This window comes from Scyliorhinus canicula, unplaced genomic scaffold (assembly GCF_902713615.1).
Source record: "Scyliorhinus canicula unplaced genomic scaffold, sScyCan1.1, whole genome shotgun sequence".
Classification (NCBI taxonomy): Eukaryota; Metazoa; Chordata; class Chondrichthyes; order Carcharhiniformes; family Scyliorhinidae; genus Scyliorhinus; species Scyliorhinus canicula.
This window is the reverse complement of record NW_024055498.1, coordinates 529,401-548,087: the sequence shown is the minus strand read 5'-3', so window position 1 is coordinate 548,087 and position 18,687 is coordinate 529,401.

Here is an 18,687-nt window from a genome sequence, read left to right as displayed (position 1 = left end):
TGGGTGAGTCGCAGTGTCCAGCACTGGGTGAGTGGCAGTGTCCAGCGCTGGGGGAGTCACAGTGTCCAGCACTGGGAGAGTCGCAGTGTCCAGCACTGGGAGAGTCGCAGTGTCCAGCACTGGGGGGAATCGCAGTGTCCAGCGCTGGGGGAATCTCAGTTTTCAGTGCTGGGGGAATCTCAGTTTTCAGTGCTGGGGGAATCTCAGAGTCCAGCACTGGGGGAATCTCAGTTTCCAGAGCTGTGGGAGTCACAGTGTTCAGCACTGGGGTAGTCGCAGTGTCCAGCGCTGGGGGAGTCGCAGTGTCCAGCACTGGGGGAGTCGTAGTGTTCAGCACTGGGGGAGTCGCAGTCATTCAGCACTGGGGGAGTCGCAGTCTTCAGCACTGGGGGAGTCGCAGTGTCCAGCACTGGGGGAGTCGCAGTGTCCAGCACTGGGGGAGTCACAGTGTCCAGCACTGGGAGAGTCGCAGTGTCCAGCACTGGGGGAGTCGCAGTGTCCAGCACTGGGTGAGTGGCAGTGTCCAGCGCTGGAGGAGTCACAGTGTCCAGCACTGGGAGAGTCGCAGTGTCCAGCACTGGGGGAATCGCAGTGTCCAGCGCTGGGGGAATCTCAGTTTTCAGCGCTGGGGGAATCGCAGTGTCCAGCACTGGGTGTGTCGCAGTTTCCAGAGCTGTGGGAGTCACAGTGTTCAGCACTGGGGGAGTCGCAGTCTTCAGCACTGGGGGAGTCGCAGTGTCCAGCACTGGGGGAGTCGCAGTGTCCAGCATTGGGGGAGTCGCAGTGTCCAGCACTGGGTAAGTCGCAGTGTCCAGCACTGGGGGAGTCACAGTGTCCAGCACTGGGGGAGTCACAGTGTCCAGCACTGGGTAAGTCGCAGTGTCCAGCACTGGGGAGTCGCAGTGTCCAGCACTGGGGGAGTCACAGTGTCCAGCACTGGGGGAGTCGCAGTGTCCAGCACTGGGGGAGTCGCAGTCTTCAGCACTGGGAGAGTCGCAGTGTCCAGCACTGGGGGAGTCGCAGTGTCCAGCACTGGGGGACTCGCAGTGTCCAGCACTGGGGGACTCGCAGTGTCCAGCACTGGGGGACTCGCAGTGTCCAGCACTGGGTGAGTCGCAGTGTGCAGCATTGGGGGAATCGCAGTATCCAGCACTGGGGGAATCGCAGTGTGCAGCACTGGGGGAATCGCAGTGTCCAGCGCTGGAGGAATCGCAGTGTCCAGCGGTGGGGGAATCGTAGTGTCCAGCGCTGGGGGAATCGCAGTGTCCAGCGCTGGGGGAATCGCAGTGTCCAATGCTGGGGGAATCTCAGTTTTCAGCGCTGGGGGAATCTCAGTGTCCAGCGCTGGGGGAGTCGCAGTGTCCAGCGCTGGGGGAGTCGTAGTGTCCAGCGCTGAGGGAGTCACAGTGTCCAGCACTGGGGGAGTCGCAGTGTCCAGCGCTGGGGGAGTCGCAGTGTCCAGCGCTGGGTGAGTGGCAGTGTCCAGCGCTGGGTGAGTCACATTGTCCAGCACTGGGGGAGTCGCAGTGTCCAGCGCTGGGGGAGTCGCAGTGTCCAGCACTGGGGGAGTCGCAGTGTCCAGCGCTGGGGGAATCTCGGTTTTCAGCGCTGGGGGAGTCGCAGTGTCCAATGCTGGGGGAATCTCAGTTTTCAGCGCTGGGGGAGTCGCAGTGTCCAATGCTGGGGGAGTCGCAGTGTCCAGCACTGGGGGAATCTCAGTTTTCAGCGCTGGGGGAATCTCAGTTTTCAGCGCTGGGGGAGTTGCAGTGTCCAATGCTGGGGATGTCGCAGTTTCCAGCACTGGGTGTGTCGCAGTGTCCAGCACTGGGGAGTCGCAGTTTCCAGAGCTGTGGGAGTCACAGTGTTCAGCACTGGGGTAGTCGCAGTGTCCGGCACTGGGGGAGTCGTAGTGTTCGGCACTGGGGGAGTCGCAGTGTCCAGCACTGGGGGAGTCGCAGTCTTCAGCACTGGGGGAGTCGCAGTCTTCAGCACTGGGAGAGTCACAGTGTCCAGCACTGGGAGAGTCACAGTGTCCAGCACTGGGGGAGTCGCAGTGTCCAGCATTGGGTGAGTCGCAGTGTCCAGCATTGGGGGAGTCGCAGTGTCCAGCACTGGGTAAGTCGCAGTGTCCAGCACTGGGTAACTCGCAGTGTCCAGCACTGGGGAGTCGCAGTGTCCAGCACTGGGGGAGTCGCAGTGTCCAGCACTGGGGGAGTCGCAGTGTCCAGCACTGGGGGAGTCGCAGTGTCGAGCACTGGGGGAGTCGCAGTGCCCAGCACTGGGGGAGTCGCAGTGTCCAGCGCTGGGGGAGTCGCAGTGTCCAGCGCTGGGGGAGTCACAGTGTCCAATGCTGGGGATGTCGCAGTATCCAGCACTGGGTGTGTCGCAGTGTCCAGCACTGGGGGAGTCGCAGTCATTCAGCACTGGGGGAATCGCAGTGTCCAATGCTGGGGGAATCTGAGTTTTCAGCGCTGGGGGAATCTCAGTGTCCAGCGCTGGGGGAGTCGCAGTGTCCAGCGCTGGGGGAGTCGCAGTGTCCAGCACTGGGGGAGTCGCAGTGACCAGCACTGGAGGAGTCGCAGTGCCCAGCACTGGGTGAGTGGCAGTGTCCAGCGCTGGGTGAGTCGCAGTGTCCAGCACTGTGTGAGTGGCAGTGTCCAGCGCTGGGGGAGTCACAGTGTCCAGCACTGGGAGAGTCGCAGTGTCCAGCACTAGGGGAATCGCAGTGTCTAGCGCTGGGGGAATCTCAGTTTTCAGTGCTGGGGGAATCTCAGTGTCCAGCGCTGGGGGAATCTCAGTTTCCAGAGCTGTGGGAGTCACAGTGTTCAGCACTGGGGTAGTCGCAGTGTCCAGCGCTGGGGGAGTCGCAGTGTCCAGCACTGGGTGTGTCGCAGTGTCCAGCACTGGGGGAGTCGTAGTGTTCAGCACTGGGGGAGTCGCAGTCATTCAGCACTGGGGGAGTCGCAGTCTTCAGCACTGGGGGAGTCGCAGTCTTCGGCACTGGGGGAGTCGCAGTGTCCAGCACTGGGTGTGTCGCAGTGTCCAGCACTGGGGGAGTCGTAGTGGTTCAGCACTGGGGGAGTCGCAGTCATTCAGCACTGGGGGAGTCGCAGTCTTCGGCACTGGGAGAGTCGCAGTGTCCGGCACTGGGGGAGTCGCAGTGTCCAGCGCTGGACGACTCGAAGTGTCCAGCACTGGGGGACTCGAAGTGTCCAGCACTGGGTGAGTCGCAGTGTGCAGCACTGGGGGAATCGCAGTGTCCAGCGCTGGAGGAATTGCAGTGTCCAGCGCTGGAGGAATCGCAGTGTCCAGCGCTGGGGGAATCGCAGTGTCCAGCGCTGGGGGAATCGCAGTGTCCAGCGCTGGGGGAATCGCAGTGTCCAACGCTCGGGGAATCTCAGTTTTCAGCGCTGGGGGAATCTCAGTGTCCAGCGCTGGGGGAGTCGCAGTGTCCAGCTCTGGGGGAGTCGTAGTGTCCAGCGCTGGGGGAGTCGTAGTGTCCAGCGCTGGGGGAGTCGCAGTGTCCAGCACTGGTGGAGTCGGAGTGTCCAGCACTGGGGGAGTCGCAGTGTCCAGCGCTGGGGGAGTCGCAGTGTCCAGCACTGGGTGAGTGGCAGTGTCCAGCGCTGGGTGAGTCGCATTGTCCAGCACTGGGTGAGTGGCAGTGTCCAGCGCTGGGGGAGTCACAGTGTCCAGCACTGGGAGAGTCGCAGGGTCCAGCACTGGAGGAATCGCAGTGTCCAGCACTGGGGGAATCGCAGTGTCCAGCGCTGGGGGAATCTCAGTTTTCAGCGCTGGGGGAGTCGCAGTGTTCAGCGCTGGGGGAGTCGCAGTGTCCAGCACTGGGGCAATCTCAGTTTTCAGCGCTGGGGGAATCTCAGTTTTTAGCGCTGGGGGAGTCGTAGTGTTCAGCACTGGGGGAGTCGCAGTGTCCGGCACTGGGGAGTCGTAGTGTCCAGCACTGGGAGAGTCGCAGTCATTCAGCACTGGGGTAATCGCAGTGTCCAATGCTGGGGGAATCTCAGTTTTCAGCGCTGGGGGAATCTCAGTGTCCAGCGCTGGGGGAGTCGCAGTATCCAGCGCTGAGGGAGACGCAGTGTCCAGCACTGGTGGAGTCACAGTTTCCAGAGCTGGGGGAGTCGCAGTTTCCAGAGCTGGGGTAGTCACAGTGTTCAGCACTGGGGGAATCGCAGTGTCCCGCACTGGGGGAGTCGCAGTGTCCAGCGCTGGGGGAGTCGCAGTGTCCAGCACTGGGGGAGATGCAGTGTCCGGCACTGGGGGAGTCGCAGTGTCCAGCGCTGGGGGAGTTGCAGTGTCCAGCACTGGGGGAGTCGCAGTGTCCAGCACTGGGGGAATCGCAGTGTCCAGCACTGGGGGAGTCGCAGTGTCCAGCACTGGGGAGTCGCAGTGTCCAACGCTGGGGGAGTCGCAGTGTCCAACGCTGGGGGAGTCGCAGTGTCCAACGCTGGGGGAGTCGCAGTGTCCAGCGCTGGGGGAGTCGCAGTTTCCAGCGCTGGGGGAGTCGCAGTGTCCAGCGCTGGGGGAGTCGCAGTGTCCAGCGCTGGGGGAGTCGCAGTGTCCAGCACTGAGGGAGTCACAGTGTCCAGTGCTGGGGGAGTCGCAGTGTCCAGCGCTGAGGGAGTCACAGTGTCCAGCGCTGGGGGAGTCGCAGTGTCCAGCGCTGGGAGAGTCGCAGCGTCCAGGACTGCAGGAAAACCCGGTCTCCATGCGCCGGGGGGGGGGAGTTCCTGTCTGTGTGGGAGTCTGCACATTCTCCCCGTGTCTGGGTGGGTTTCATCCGGGTGCTCCGGTTTCCTTCCACAGTCCAACTTTGTGCAGCTTAGGTGGATTGGCCGCCCTAAAATTGCCCCTTAGCGTCCACAATGTGCGGGTTAGGCAGGAGTGGGCCGAGTTAGGGAGCTCTTTCAAAGGGTCGGTGCAAACGCGATGGGCCGAATGGCCTCCTTCTGCACTGTAGGGATCCTATGGGTGTTCAAAATAACGCGGGGTCAATAGGGACTCAGTTACCTTGCTCGCTCCTTGGTCTCATTGTAGATCTTTGTTATGACCTGGTCCTTGTTGTCCATGAAGCTCTTGTGAAATTCTTCAAGTTTCCTGAAAGGCAATCAGCTCCAATTTACAAATGTGGAAGATTCCGGTTCACAATCGCAACCTCCGCGTCCCTCATCCAGCCCTTTGCTCTCTGGGGTGTGTCCGGGGGGCAGGGGGGGTGTAACCTCTGTGAGATAAAGCATGACTGAGATTCGAGGCGGACAGGTCGCCTGGCGTCGACATGGGCACCGGATCAGACACCCGTCCAATTCTGGGGCCTTGGCCGTCCCCGATTCCCATCGCTTCACCTTGTCTGGGGGCGGACGGGCGGCCTGGGGCCCCATGCTCTGGATTTCCCTCTGTAAACCTCTATCTCCCCTCCTCTCAGATCTTCATTAAAACCAACCTCTTTGTTGGAGGCCATTCGGCCTATCGAGTCTGTACCGACCCTCTGAAAGAGCGTCTTACGTAGGTCCACTCCCCAGCACTATCCCTGTAACCCCACCCAACCTGCACATCTTTGGACAGTAAGGGACAATTCAGCACGGCCAATCCACCTAACCTGCACATCTTTGGACTGTGGGCAGGGCAGCACGTCGGCACAGTGGTTAGCATTGTTGCCTACGGCGCTGAGGACCTGGGTTCGAACCCCGGCCCTGGGTCACTGTCCGTGTGAAGTTTATACATTCTTCCCGTGTCTGCGTGGGTCTCACCCCCACAACCCAAAGATGTGCAGGATAGGTGAATTGGTCACACTAAATTGCCCCTTAATTGGAAAAATATAATTGAATAATTTAAAAAAAAGAAAAATGAAATGAAAATCGTTTATTGTCACAAGTCGGCTTCAAATGAAGTTACTGTGAAAAGCCCCTAGTTGCCACATTCTGGCGCCTGTTCGGGGAGGCTGGTACGGGAATTGAACCGTGATGCTGGCCTGCCTTGGTCTGCTTTAAAAGCCAGCTCTTTAGCCCTGTGCTAAACCAGCCCCTAATAACCTTTGGACTGTGGGAGGAAACCGGAGCACCCGGAGGAACCCACGCAGACGCGGGGGGGAGAACGTGCAAACTCCACACAGTCACCCTAAGCCGGAATCGAACCGGGATCACTGCCGCCGTCAGGCAGCAGTGCTAACCTGAAGATCACCACACCTCAGGCGAAGGGCAAGATTCAGACTGGGGCCTTCATGAATTTTTTTTTTAAATTTAGAGTACCCAATTCATTTTTTTTTACCAATTAAGGGGCACTTGAGCATGGCCAATCCACCTACTCTGCACATAGAACATAGTACAGTACAGCACAGAACAGGCCCTTCGGCCCTCGATGTTGTGCCGAGCCATGATCACCCTACTCAAACCCACGTATCCACCCTATACCCGTAACCCAATAACCCCCCCCCCCTTAACCTTACTTTATTAAGACACTACGGGCAATTTAGCATGGCCAATCCACCTAACCCGCACATCTTTGGGTTGTGGGGGCGAAACCCACGCAGACACGGGGAGAATGTGCAAACTCCACACGGACAGTGACCCAGGGCCGGGATCGAACCTGGGACCTCGGTGCCGTGAGGCTGCAGAGGCTAACTCACTGCGCCACCGTGCTGCCCTTGGGGCCTTCATGAATAACGTCAGCCTGCCACCATCCTGATCGAGGCTGTGGTCTCTGTCTCGATATCTCCTCATGTGGCTCTGTGTGTTCGATAAAACTCCTGTCAAGCACCTCGGGGACGTCTTACTTAACCGAAGGATGAGTAACGAAGAGGCCCAGGGTGATGTTCCGAGGGCCCTCGGTTCGAACCTCGCCACAAATAAAAAAACGTGGAACCGAAAGCTCACATCCCCTGCATTAAAAATAAAAAATCTTCATCCTTGGAAAGTGGAGTGTTGATTGGACGCGAGTGCTGGCTGTGTGTCTGACTCTACTCCCAGCTGTTTGGCAGTGGGAACCATCAGGGTTTAGTTCGGTATACGCGGGAGAACATACGGAGGACAGAACTAAACTCTGGAAATTACTGCGTCTATATATGTATATAACATACCGTCCTAATGTAAGCAAATATTCATTAAATTTCAGACTTTCTGGGAGTTCAAATACTTGCTGATAAACGGCATATGTTAACGCAGAGCCAGTCTAGTTTGTGCAGGCTGAGAAATATAATACCAGTGTTCTTCAGGGCCAGTCCACAAAGCTTCATATCCAAATATACTAGACCTCCATACTGTTTCAAACGGGCAGTTAGTTTTCGAGGCAAATATATGAATAGGGTGGGAACGGAAGGCTACGGATTCAGTTAGTGCAGACATAGAACTGTACAGCACAGTGCAGGCCCTTCGGCCCACAATGTTGTGCCGAACTGGGCTGAAACTAAGATCGAATCAACCTATTCTTGGCGGCTTTAGTTCAGGCAGCTACCATGGACAGTACAGGCTTGGAGGGCCGAAGGGCCTGTTCCTGTACAGTATTGTTCTTTATTTTGAGGAAAGGGAGAATGGTCAGGGCTTTGGGGAGAAGGCCAGGGAGAGTGACACGGAGGCTCAGTCGGAACACGTACGCACACACGACAGGACAAACGGCCTCCTTCTGTCCTCTCACCCGTTCTATGACTCGGTTACAGATCGCTCACAATTCAATGTTTCGTACGGAGGTCTGGGCTGGGCCGGCCGCACACATCCTCAGGACGGACCCAAGACGCTTTACAGCCAGTGAGGGAGTACATCCTCGTTGAGGCGCCGGAATGTTGATCGACCCTGTTGATCGAAACCCTGTCTACATCAGCCTGGAAAATATTCAACGACCCCGCAGCCTCCACCGCCCTCAGGGGCGAGAATTCCAGAGATGCCGGACAAAATTCCTCCTCATCTCTGTCTGAAATGGGAGACCCCGTATTCGAGAATGGAGGCTCAGCTTTATAATTCCAGCTGCCGGGGTTGGATTTGAACCCGTGTTCCCCCCCCCCCCGCCCGGAACATTTACCCAGGGGCCTCCCCGGATTGCTAGCCCAGTGACATTCCCACTACACAACCGCCTCAACCTCAATCCACATCATTAAAAAAAAACAAAGTGCCACAATGCTGTCTGTGGGAGCTGGCTGTGCACAAAATGGCTGCCGCATTTCCTACATGGGGGCAGCACGGTAGCACAGTGGTTAGCGCAGTTGCTTCACAGCTCCAGGGTCTCAGGCTTGGGTTACTGTCTGTGTGGACTCTGCATGTTCTTCACCGTGTGTGCGTGGGTTTCCTCCGGTCGCTCCGGTTTCCTCCCACAGTCCAAAGATGTGCAGGTTGGGTGGATTGGCCGCGCTAAATTGCCCCTTAGTGCCCAAAAAGGTTAGGAGGGGTTACTGGGTTACGGGGATAGGGTGGAAGTGAGGGCTTAAGTGGGGTGCTCTTTCCAAGAGTCGGTGCCGACTCGATGGGCCGAATGGCCTCCTCCTGCACTGTAAATTCTATGATTACTAATCGCGCGACATTACCACGACGCCACCGTTTCCGCACATCTGCGTTTTGCCTACCTTCCTGGGCTTGTCGAGGAAAGCCTGCTTGATCAGCTTAAGCGTCGCGTCCGATTTGATTCCCAGGATGGCGTAGTAATCGGCGGCGGCTCCAGACCTAGTCGTGACGGGAGACAGGAGAAGGCAGGGTTTGTTGCTCTGGGCTGCTGCTGTGTGACCCCCTACCAGGGGGGAGGGGGCTGGGCCAGTCCAAACGCGCTGTGCAGCGGAGGGGAGGAGTGGTGCGGGTGGCCTTGGACCCCGAGGGCACAGTCCTCTGTCCAAGCCCCCTGATATACACTGCTTACGGGCAGGGAGAACAGCCAGGAACTTCCTTTCCCTCACCTCTTGGACATCGTTAATTGGTGCTCAATAGCCAATGGGCTGGCAATGAGAGTGTAAGCAAGTACAACAACAACTTGCATCTAGATGGTGCCTTTACGTAATGAAACATCCCGAGGGGCTTTGCCGGCGTGTTGTGGGGGGTGGGGGGTGGGGGGGGGGGGACCAGGCAGCTGAAGGCCTGCCCGCCGATGGTGGGAAGATCACCAATGGCACGAGAGGTGAGAATTGGAGGAGCGCAGAGACCTCAGGGGGCTGTTGATTCAGAGTGGGGGGGGGGGGGGGGGATTACAAATACGGGGGAGGGGGCGAGGCCATCAACGGATTTGAAAACCAGGAGGAGAGTTTTCATGGTGGAATTTACCAAGAAGGTGCCCAGACTAGGAGAGTTTCAGCCGTGGGGAAAGGCTGGAGAGGCTGCGGGGAATGTTTTCTTTGGAAGAGAAGAGGCCCGAGGGGAGATTTCATCAAAGTTTATAAAATGATGAGGGGTAGAGATAGGGTGGAGAGTGTGATGATAGAATCCAATACCAGGGTCCGATGCTTGAACAGAGGGGACTACGATAAAATGAGGAAGGACCTCGCTAAAGTAGACTGGAAACAAATATTTTATGGTCGGACAGTTGAGGAGCAGTGGAGTACTTTCAAAGAAATCTTTCATAGTGCTCAACAAAAGTATATTCCACTGAGAAGGAAGAATTGTAAGAAGAGGTAATCGACCATAGGTGTCTAAGGAGATACATGAGGCTGTCAAATTGAAAGAGAAGGCTTACAAAGTGGCCAAGATCAGCGGGAAACTAGAAGATTGGGAAAACTTTAAAGGTCAGCAGAAATCCACGAAAAAAGCCATAAAGAAAAGTAAGATAGAACACGAAAAAAAACTGGCACAGAATATAAGGATAGATAGCAAAAGTTTTTATAATTAAATAAAACTAAAACGAGTGGCTAAAGTAAACATTGGTCCGTTAGAGGATGAGAGTGGTCATTTAGTTATGGGATATGATGAAATGGCGGAGGCATTGAACAAATATTTTGTATCGGTCTTCACAGTGGAGGACACTAATGACATGCCAGCAATTGACCGAGAGAAGAAGGTAGGTGAGGACCTGGAAACCATTACTATCACAAAAGAGCAAGTGTTGGGCAAGCGAATGGAGCTCAGGATAGATAAGTCTCCTGGCCCTGATTGGATGCATCCCAGGGTACTGAAAGAGATGGCTGGAGTAATAGCAGATGCACTGGCAGTAATATTCCAAAATTCGCTGAACACTGGGGCAGTCCCAGAGGAGTGGAAAACAGCAAATGTGACGCCACTGTTTAAAAAGGGAAGTAGACAAAAGATGGGGAATTATAGACCGGTTAGCTTAACCTCTGTCGTGGGGCAGATGCTTGAGTCTATTATCAATAAAGAGATAGGAGGGCACCTCGATAGAAATTGTCCCATTGGACGGATGCAGCATGGATTCATGAAGGGTAGGTCATGCTTGACGAATCTCTTAGAATTCTATGAAGACATTTCGAGCAAGGTAGACAAAAGTCTGTGGATGTGGTGAAGCTAGATTTCCAAAAGGCCTTTGACAAGGTACCGCACAAGAGGCTGCTGCATAAGTTAAGGATGCATGGTGTTAAGGGTAGAGTACTAGCATGGATAGAGGATTGGCTGTCTAACAGGAAACAAAGAGTGGGAATAAATGAGTGCTGTTCTGGCTGGCAATCAGTGACGAGTGGTGTGCCTCAGGGATCGGTGTTGGGACCACAATTATTTACAATTTATATAGACGATTTGGAGTTGGGAACTACGTGCAAGGTATCCACGTTTGCAGATGACACGAAGGTGTGTGGCAGAGCAAAGTGTACTGAGGACTGTAAAACCTTACAGAGGAACATTGACAAATTGAGTGAGTGGGCAAAGGTCTGGCAGATGGAGTATAATGTCAATAAGTGTGAAGTCATGCATTTTGGTAGGAGTAACAATAGAACGGATTATTACTTAAATGGTAAAAAGTTGCAGCTGCTATGGAGAGGGACCTGGGTGTACTTGTGCATGAGTCAGAGAAGGTTGGTCTGCAGGTGCAACAAGTAATTAGGAAGGCAAATGGAATTTTGTCCTTCATTGCGAAGGGGATTGAGTTTAAAAGTAGAGAGGTAATGTTGCAGTTATACAAGGTGCTGGTGAGGCCACACCTGGAGTACTGTGTACAGTTTTGGTCTCCACACTTGAGAAAGGATGTGCTAGCACTAGAAGGGGTGCAGAGGAGGTTCACTAGGCTGATTCCGGAGTTATCGTATGAGGAGACATTGAGTAGGTTGGGATTATATTCACTGGAATTCAGAAGGTTGAGGGGGGATCTAATAGAAACATATAACATTTTGAAGGGAATGGATAAGATAGAAGTAGAAAGGATGTTTCCACTGGTAGGTGAAAGTAGGACAAGACGGCATAGCCTCAAGATTAGGGGGAGCAGATTTAGGACTGAATCAAGGAGGAACTTCTTCACTCAGAGGGTGGTTAAAGTATGGAATTCCCTACCGAAAGGAGTAGTAGCCGCTACTTCATTGAATATATTTAAAGATACGGTAGATTTTTTTTTGAAAAATAAAGGAATTACGGGATATGGCGAGAATGTGGGTAAGTGGTTCTGAGACCAGGAAAAGATCAGCCGTGATCTTATAGAATGGCGGAGCTCGAAGGGCCGGACGGTCTACTTCTGCTCCTAGTTCTTATGTAGGGCGCTCTTTCCAAGAGCCGGTGCAGACTCGATGGGCCGAATGGCCTCCTGCGCTGTAAATTCTATAATCAGACCTGCCTGGTGTATATTTATATATATCCTCACGGTGTAGGTGTGTTTGGGGAGGGGGGGAATAAATGCTGTGGCCAAAAGGAAAACAAAACGGCCGACAGTTGGCGAACCTCCCCTTTAAGGCGGCGGGGCCAGAGGAACCTCCCCTTTAAATGGGAGAGATGGTCCCGTGACGGGGAATCAAAGAGCTTTGCGAGTCAGTGACAAGAGGAGGGAATTCACGAGTGGGCGGGGCCCCACAACCTTTCTACCTTTTTGATCTCTGAACAGCGGCTTTGGGCGACGGAGCGCCTCCCCCTCGCCGACCAGCACCGCCTTCCTTGGGCCACTGCCATGTCCGCGCATGCGCCCGAGTGGGCGTGGCTGAGCGAGGGGCCTCCGCCTATTGTGACATCGCCCGGACCCGCCCCCTTCTTGCGACGCCACCGGGCCCAGCCGTTGACTTTTAAAAGGGACGCGAGCGTCCCCCACCAACCCTCCAAACGAACGCGCGCACCGAGCATGCGCCGAACCCGGTGGTGCCGGCCAGCGCGCACCGAGCATGCGCGTACCCCACCGGACCCAGGCGGGTGCCGGCACTCGCGCATGCTCAATCCATGCCGGCGATGCCCCGCTCAGTCGAACAGCTCATCCGCACAAACAGACACTTTTGATGGAAATTCGACACTCGAGGAAACAGAGGGAAAGGGGTGGGGATGATTCTGGATACACGGCTAAAGGGGGGGGGGGGGGGAATGGGGCGCGATTTTAACCCAGTCAGGCGGGTTTCCCGCCCCGCCTGATTTACTGTGCTGCTTTAATATTGACGTTAAGCCTCAAAGTGGGTCAATCTGCTGCTGCTGGGTGAGCCGGAGCGTCACGGCGTCGACGGGAGGCCAGTTGGCCCCTCGCGCCCGTGCCGGCCCTTTGATGGATCGATTTGGATTTATTGTCGCCGGTTCCGAGGTGGGGTGAAAAGTATCGTTCCACGTGCAGTCCGGGCAGATCGTTCCAGACGTGAGAATCAGACGAGGAATACAGATTCCCGTCTCCACCCCCTGCCCCTCTGACTCCGCCTAACTTACAAGCAAGGAGCATCTCGCGCATGCGCAGATCGGTGACCTCCCCGAAGGCAACTGCGTCCTCCCCGGAGAAGATCAAGCGGCGACACTGGTGTTCGACGACACGACGAGGGGAGGGGGTGAGGTTGGTGGTGGTGTCGCTGGATGGCGGACGGGACCCCCCCCGGTTCGAAGCCCCGCACCCCACCCCATGCACGTTCTTCGAGTTCAATCTGGAATGAAAAGACCTCGGAGCCGTCGCCGACTGTCGTTGAATAAAGGGTGGCACGGTCGTATAGTGGGGTAGCACTGTTGCTTCATAGCTCCAGGGTCCCAGGTTGGGTTCCCCGCTGGGTTACTGTGTGTGCGGAGTCTGCACGTTCTCCCCGTGTCTCCCTGGGTTTCCTCCGGGTGCTCCGGTTTCCTCCCACAGTCCAAAGATGTGCAGGTGAGGTGGATTGGCCATGATAAATTGCCCTCAGTGTCCAAAAGGTCCGATGGGGTTATTGGGTTACGGGGATAGGGTGGAAGTGAGGGCTTTAAGTGGGTTGGTGCAGACTCAATGGGCCGAATGGCCTCCTTCTGCACTGTATGTTCTATGTTCTAGAAGGTTTTCTAAACCCACCTGGTTCACCGACGTCCCCTTTGGGGGGGGAAGCAGATATCTTGCTGTTCTTACTCCCGTCTGGGCCACATGTCCCTCCAGATTCGCTCTCAAATGGCCCAGCAAGCCACTCAAGTCAGTGATTACGGGTGCACAGTGAACACAGACCTTGCCAGCGACAAATAAAACCAAAATCGTAGAACGGTACAGCACAGGTAGGCCATTCGGCCCATCAAATCAGTGCCAGTTCTTTCGGTGGGTGATCCGCGTGGCCCCACGCCGCCCACTCTTTCCTCGGAAAGCCTGATTTTTTTTTTCCTCTTCTTCTTTAAGCGTTTACCCAACTTCCTTTTGTTTGTTTCTCGATTTTTTTAAGGGGCAGTTCTGCTCCCTAAATGAGGGAAGGGGCCGGCGAGGGACCCGGCTGCTTTTAAAGTAATGGCCAGGATATGCCGTTGACAGGGTCTCTCATCTCTCCCCACCCCCAATTCGGGCGGGGAACACGGCCCCCGCGGCTCCTGAGCCCTCCCTCCCCGCAGCCAGTTCACCCTCGAATCAACTTTATGTGGCTGCTGATGGTATCTCCACCCAACCCTCGCTAATCCATCATGTGTCCCACCCCCCCAACCCCAACCCCCTTCCCCCATGTCTCGTCCGAGATCTAAGTCTGTTACTATCCTGGCTTCCTCCAGCCAAAGCCTACCCTTCCGATGACTTCAAAATGGAGGCTGGGCAAGAAACTGGCCAATGTTTACTGGGGCAAGGGCCCCGGGGCCTTTGAACAGGGGTGCAGGTGGCAGGGTCTCACTGGAACCTCTGCAGTGAGTGGGGGTGGGGGGTGGGTAGGGGGAGGTCAGGCGATTTTGTGGCCACAGAAAGGGCAGCTGGATGAGTGGCACAGGGGACAGCACCGCTGCCTCACGGCGCCAGGGACCCGGGTTTCATTACCGTTGCAGGTCACTGTCTGTGGCGGAGTCTGCACGTTCTCCCCCTGCATCTGCGTGGGTTTCCCCCGGGTGCTCCAGTTTCCACCCACCGTCCGACGATGTGCAGATTAATAATAATAATCGCTTATCGTCACAAGCCGGCTTCAAATGAAGTTACTGTGAAAAGCCCCTCGTCGCCACATTCCGGCGCCCGTTCGGGGAGTCCGGTAAGGGAATTGAACCCGCGCCGCTGGCCTTGTTCTGTATTGCAAGCCAGCTGTTTAGCCCACTGTGCTAAACCAGCCCCTGATGTTAGGTGGATCGGCCGTGATAAATTGCCCCCTTAAGTGTCCAAAAGATTAGGTTGGGTTACGGGAATAGGGCGGGGGGAGTGGGCCGAGACGGAGGCGCTCTTTCAGAGGGTGGGTGCAGACTGATGGGCCCAATGGCTGCGCTGCGGGATTCCGTGATTCGATGCACCCACCGGGGAAGAAGGATATGCTGATTGGGCGGGGGGGGGGGTGGGGGGGCGGTGTGAGTGGGCGGGGTGGGGGGGTGGTGTGAGTGGGGGGGGGGGGGCGGTGTGAGTGGGCGGGGTGGGGGGGGGCGGTGTGAAAGGAGGCCCATGTGGGGTAGAAGACGCCGGCACAGCGGATGGGCTGTGTCTGGGCTGTCACGATCGCCGTAACCCCAGCTGAAATCCTCCGCAACAATCCCCTCCCGCCTCACCGCCCCCACCCAGTTCCAGCAGGCCCTCAATTCCGGCGCACAGAGGCGGCATTGTCCCTGATGTTGGTGGGGATCTTGTCTCCATTGAAAAGCATTCCTCTGGCATCACGCAAATCGCAGGGATCTGTGCTGTGGCCCCTATTGTTGTGTCATTTATATAAACGGCATAGGTGACTATGTTGGGGGGGGGGGGGGTAGGATCAGTAAGTTTGCAGATGGCACAAAGATTGGCCGCATGGTTAACAGTGAGGTTGAGGGTCTTGGGTGGCAGGAGGATGGAGACGGGATGGTCAACTGGGCAGATAATGGAATTTAACCCTGAAAAGTGCGAGGCGATGCACTTTGGAAGGAGTAATGTGACCGGGAAGTGTTCAACGAATGGCCTGATACTGGGAACGTCCGAGGAGCAAAGTGACCTCGGGCGTGTTTGTCCAAAGATATCTGAAGGCAGGAGGGCAGGTTAATAGGCTGGTGAAAAAGGCACATGGGACACTCGCCTTTATCAATCGAGACATCGATTACAAAAGCAGGGAGGCCATGTTGGAGTTGTATCGAACTTTGGTGAGGCCACAGCTGGAGTACTGTGTGCAGTTTTGGTCTCCACACTTGAGAAAGGATGTGCTAGCACTAGAGGGGGTGCAGAGGAGGTTCACTAGGCTGATTCCGGAGTTGAGGGGGTTATCGTATGAGGAGACGTTGAGTAGGTTGGGATTATATTCACTGGAATTCAGAAGGCTGAGGGGGGATCTAATAGAAACATATAAAATTTTGAAGGGACTGGATAAGATAGAAGTAGAAAGGATGTTTCCACTGGTAGGTGAAAGTAGGACAAGCCGGCATAGCCTCAAGATTAGGGGGAGCAGATTTAGGACTGAATCAAGGAGGAACTTCTTCACTCAGAGGGTGGTTAAAGTATGGAATTCCCTACCGAAAGGAGCAGTAGCCGCTACTTCATTGAATATATTTAAAGATAGGGTAGATTTTTTTTTGAAAAATAAAGGAATTACGGGATATGGCGAGAATGCGGGTAAGTGGTTCTGAGACCAGGAAAAGATCAGCCGTGATCTTATAGAATGGCGGAGCTCGAAGGGCCGGACGGTCTACTTCTGCTCCTAGTTCTTATGTAGGGAGCTCTTCCAAGAGCCGGTGCAGACTCGATGGGCCGAATGGTCTCCTGCACTGTAAATTCTATAATCAGACCTGCCTGGTGTATATTTATATATATCCTCACTGTGTAGGTGTGTTTGGGGGGGGGGGGGGGGAAGAATAAATGCTGTGGCCAAAAGGAAAACAAAACGGCCGACAGTTGGCGAACCTCCCCTTTAAGGCGGCGGGGGCCAGAGGAACCTCCCCTTTAAATGGGAGAGATGGTCCCGTGACGGGGAATCAAAGAGCTTTGCGAGTCAGTGACAAGAGGAGGGAATTTACGAGTGGGCGGGGCCCCACAACCTTTCTACCTTTTTGATCTCTGAACGGCGACGACGGAGCGCCTCCCCCTCGCCGACCAGCGCCGCCTTCCTCGGGGCACTGCCATGTCCGCGCATGCGTCCCAGGGCGCGGGACTGAGGGAGGGGACTCCGCCGATTGTGACATCGCCCGGACCCGCCCCCTTCTTGCGACGCCACCGGGCCCAGCCGTTGACTTTTAAAAGGGACGCGAGCGTCCCCCACCAACCCTCCACACGAACGCGCGCACCGAGCATGCGCCGGTCCCGGTGGTGCCAGCAAGCGCGCGCCGAGGATGCGCCTCTCCCACCGGACCCGGGCGGGTGCCGGTACTTGCGCATGCGCCCTCCATGCCGGCGATGCCCCGCTCAGTCGAACAGCCCCTCCGCACAAACAGACACTTTTGATGGAAATTCGACACTCGAGGAAACAGAGAGGGAAAGGGAAAAGGGGTGGGGATGATTCTGGATACACGGCCAAAGGGGGGGGGGGGGGTGGGGGGAATGGGGCGCGATTTTAACCCAGTCAGGCGGGTTTCCCGCTGAGGACGGGTTTCCCGCCCCGCCTGGTTTACTGTGCTGCTTTAATATTCACGTTAGGCCTCAAAGTGGGTCAACCTGCTGCTGGGTGAGCCGGAGCGTCACGGCGGCGACGGGAGGCCAGTCGGCCCCTTGTGCCCGTGCCGGCCCTTTGACGGATCGATTTGGATTTATTGTCGCCGGTACCGAGGTGCGGTGAAAAGTATTGTTCCGCGTGCAGTCCGGGCAGATCGTTCCGGACGTGAGAATCAGACGAGGAATACAGATTCCCGTCTCGACCCCCTGCCCCAAAGTTGAAATGCTGGCAGCTCATTCTGTAGGATCACAAGCTCAAAATAACCACTTGTTAATGTACTAGAGGGCAATCAGTGACTAGGACTGAACCCAAACACATTCATACTGGTGAGAGTCTGTTCACCTGCTCTGTGTGAGAAGAGATTCAGTTTGTCAACTCACTAACTGACCCGCCAATGCACAAGTGACTGCAAGAATTCGATTCTGCTGTCATTGCTGCTGATAATGCGGCATGCTTGCCTTCATCAGCTGGGGCATTGAGTATAGAAGTTGGGAAATCATGTTGCAGCTATATAAAAACTTGGTTAGCCCACATTTGGATTGCGTGCAGTTCTGGTCACCATATTATCAGAAGAACGTGGAATCTTTGGAGAGAGTGCAAAGCAGGTTCACCAGAATGTTGCCTGATCTCGAGGAGAGGTTGAATAAACTAGGTTTGTTTTCACTGGAAAGATGGAGGCTGAGGAGGGACCTGATGGAGGCCTACAAAATTATGAGAGGGATAGACAGGATGGATAGGCGGAGGTTTTTTCCAAAGGTTGTTTTTGAAAACACACCATTATTCTTAGAATTCCCCCGATACCAAAAAGGGCCGACATTCTAAATGGTGAACAGAGATTCTCACTCCCTGACTCCGATGCAGGCTTCAGTGGTGCTATTCAGGTCAAACTATATGTTCAAGTTATCCCCCGGTATAACCTATACCTTCACCGAAGATTTTATCTACTTCCCACTTAGTAGCATCGATGTCCTGGGTCCTGCGTTGTTAAGTAAGTAAAGTAGACTTTAGGAATAACCACTATTTCAGGTTCAATTAAGTTATTTGATTATATATATTTTTTTCTTTTAAAAGCTGCAAACACTTGCTTTACAGAAAGGTAAAAACATCTTACTTCTGGATCCTTCTGGTTGGCTGAAGGGACCTTCAGGCCCACCTTCACAATCAATCTTCTTTAAAGCCTGGATTTCATGAGATGTATTCGCTGGTTAGCTCCATTGCTGTGTCTTGTCGATCCCATGTACTGAGCTATAAGAGCTGGCTCTGCTTGCTATCTCTCATCTGACTCTGACTCTTGTTTAAATTCTAGTCTTCCTTAGATGTATAGCTGTTTACCCTCGTCTGCTTGTCTCATCTTTCCCATGACCGAGCTGTGAAAGCTGAATCTGCTTCTCTTGTTCCTTCTCTCTCTGAGTTGTGATGCTGCTTCTGCTCTGGTCTCTGGGTTTAAATTCTCTTTCTAACAGTTACGTTTTTATGACCTTATTGTAAATTAACTTATTTCACTTTGATTGTAAAAAGTATCTTTGATCTAAACATTCTAATACAACTAAGTATTCATTTTGGGCATGACCTCACCTCTCAGATCTGATTAAATTGTCCTTTGTGATGTTCAAAATGCTTTTTGGTTTCAATAGAGGTGTTAC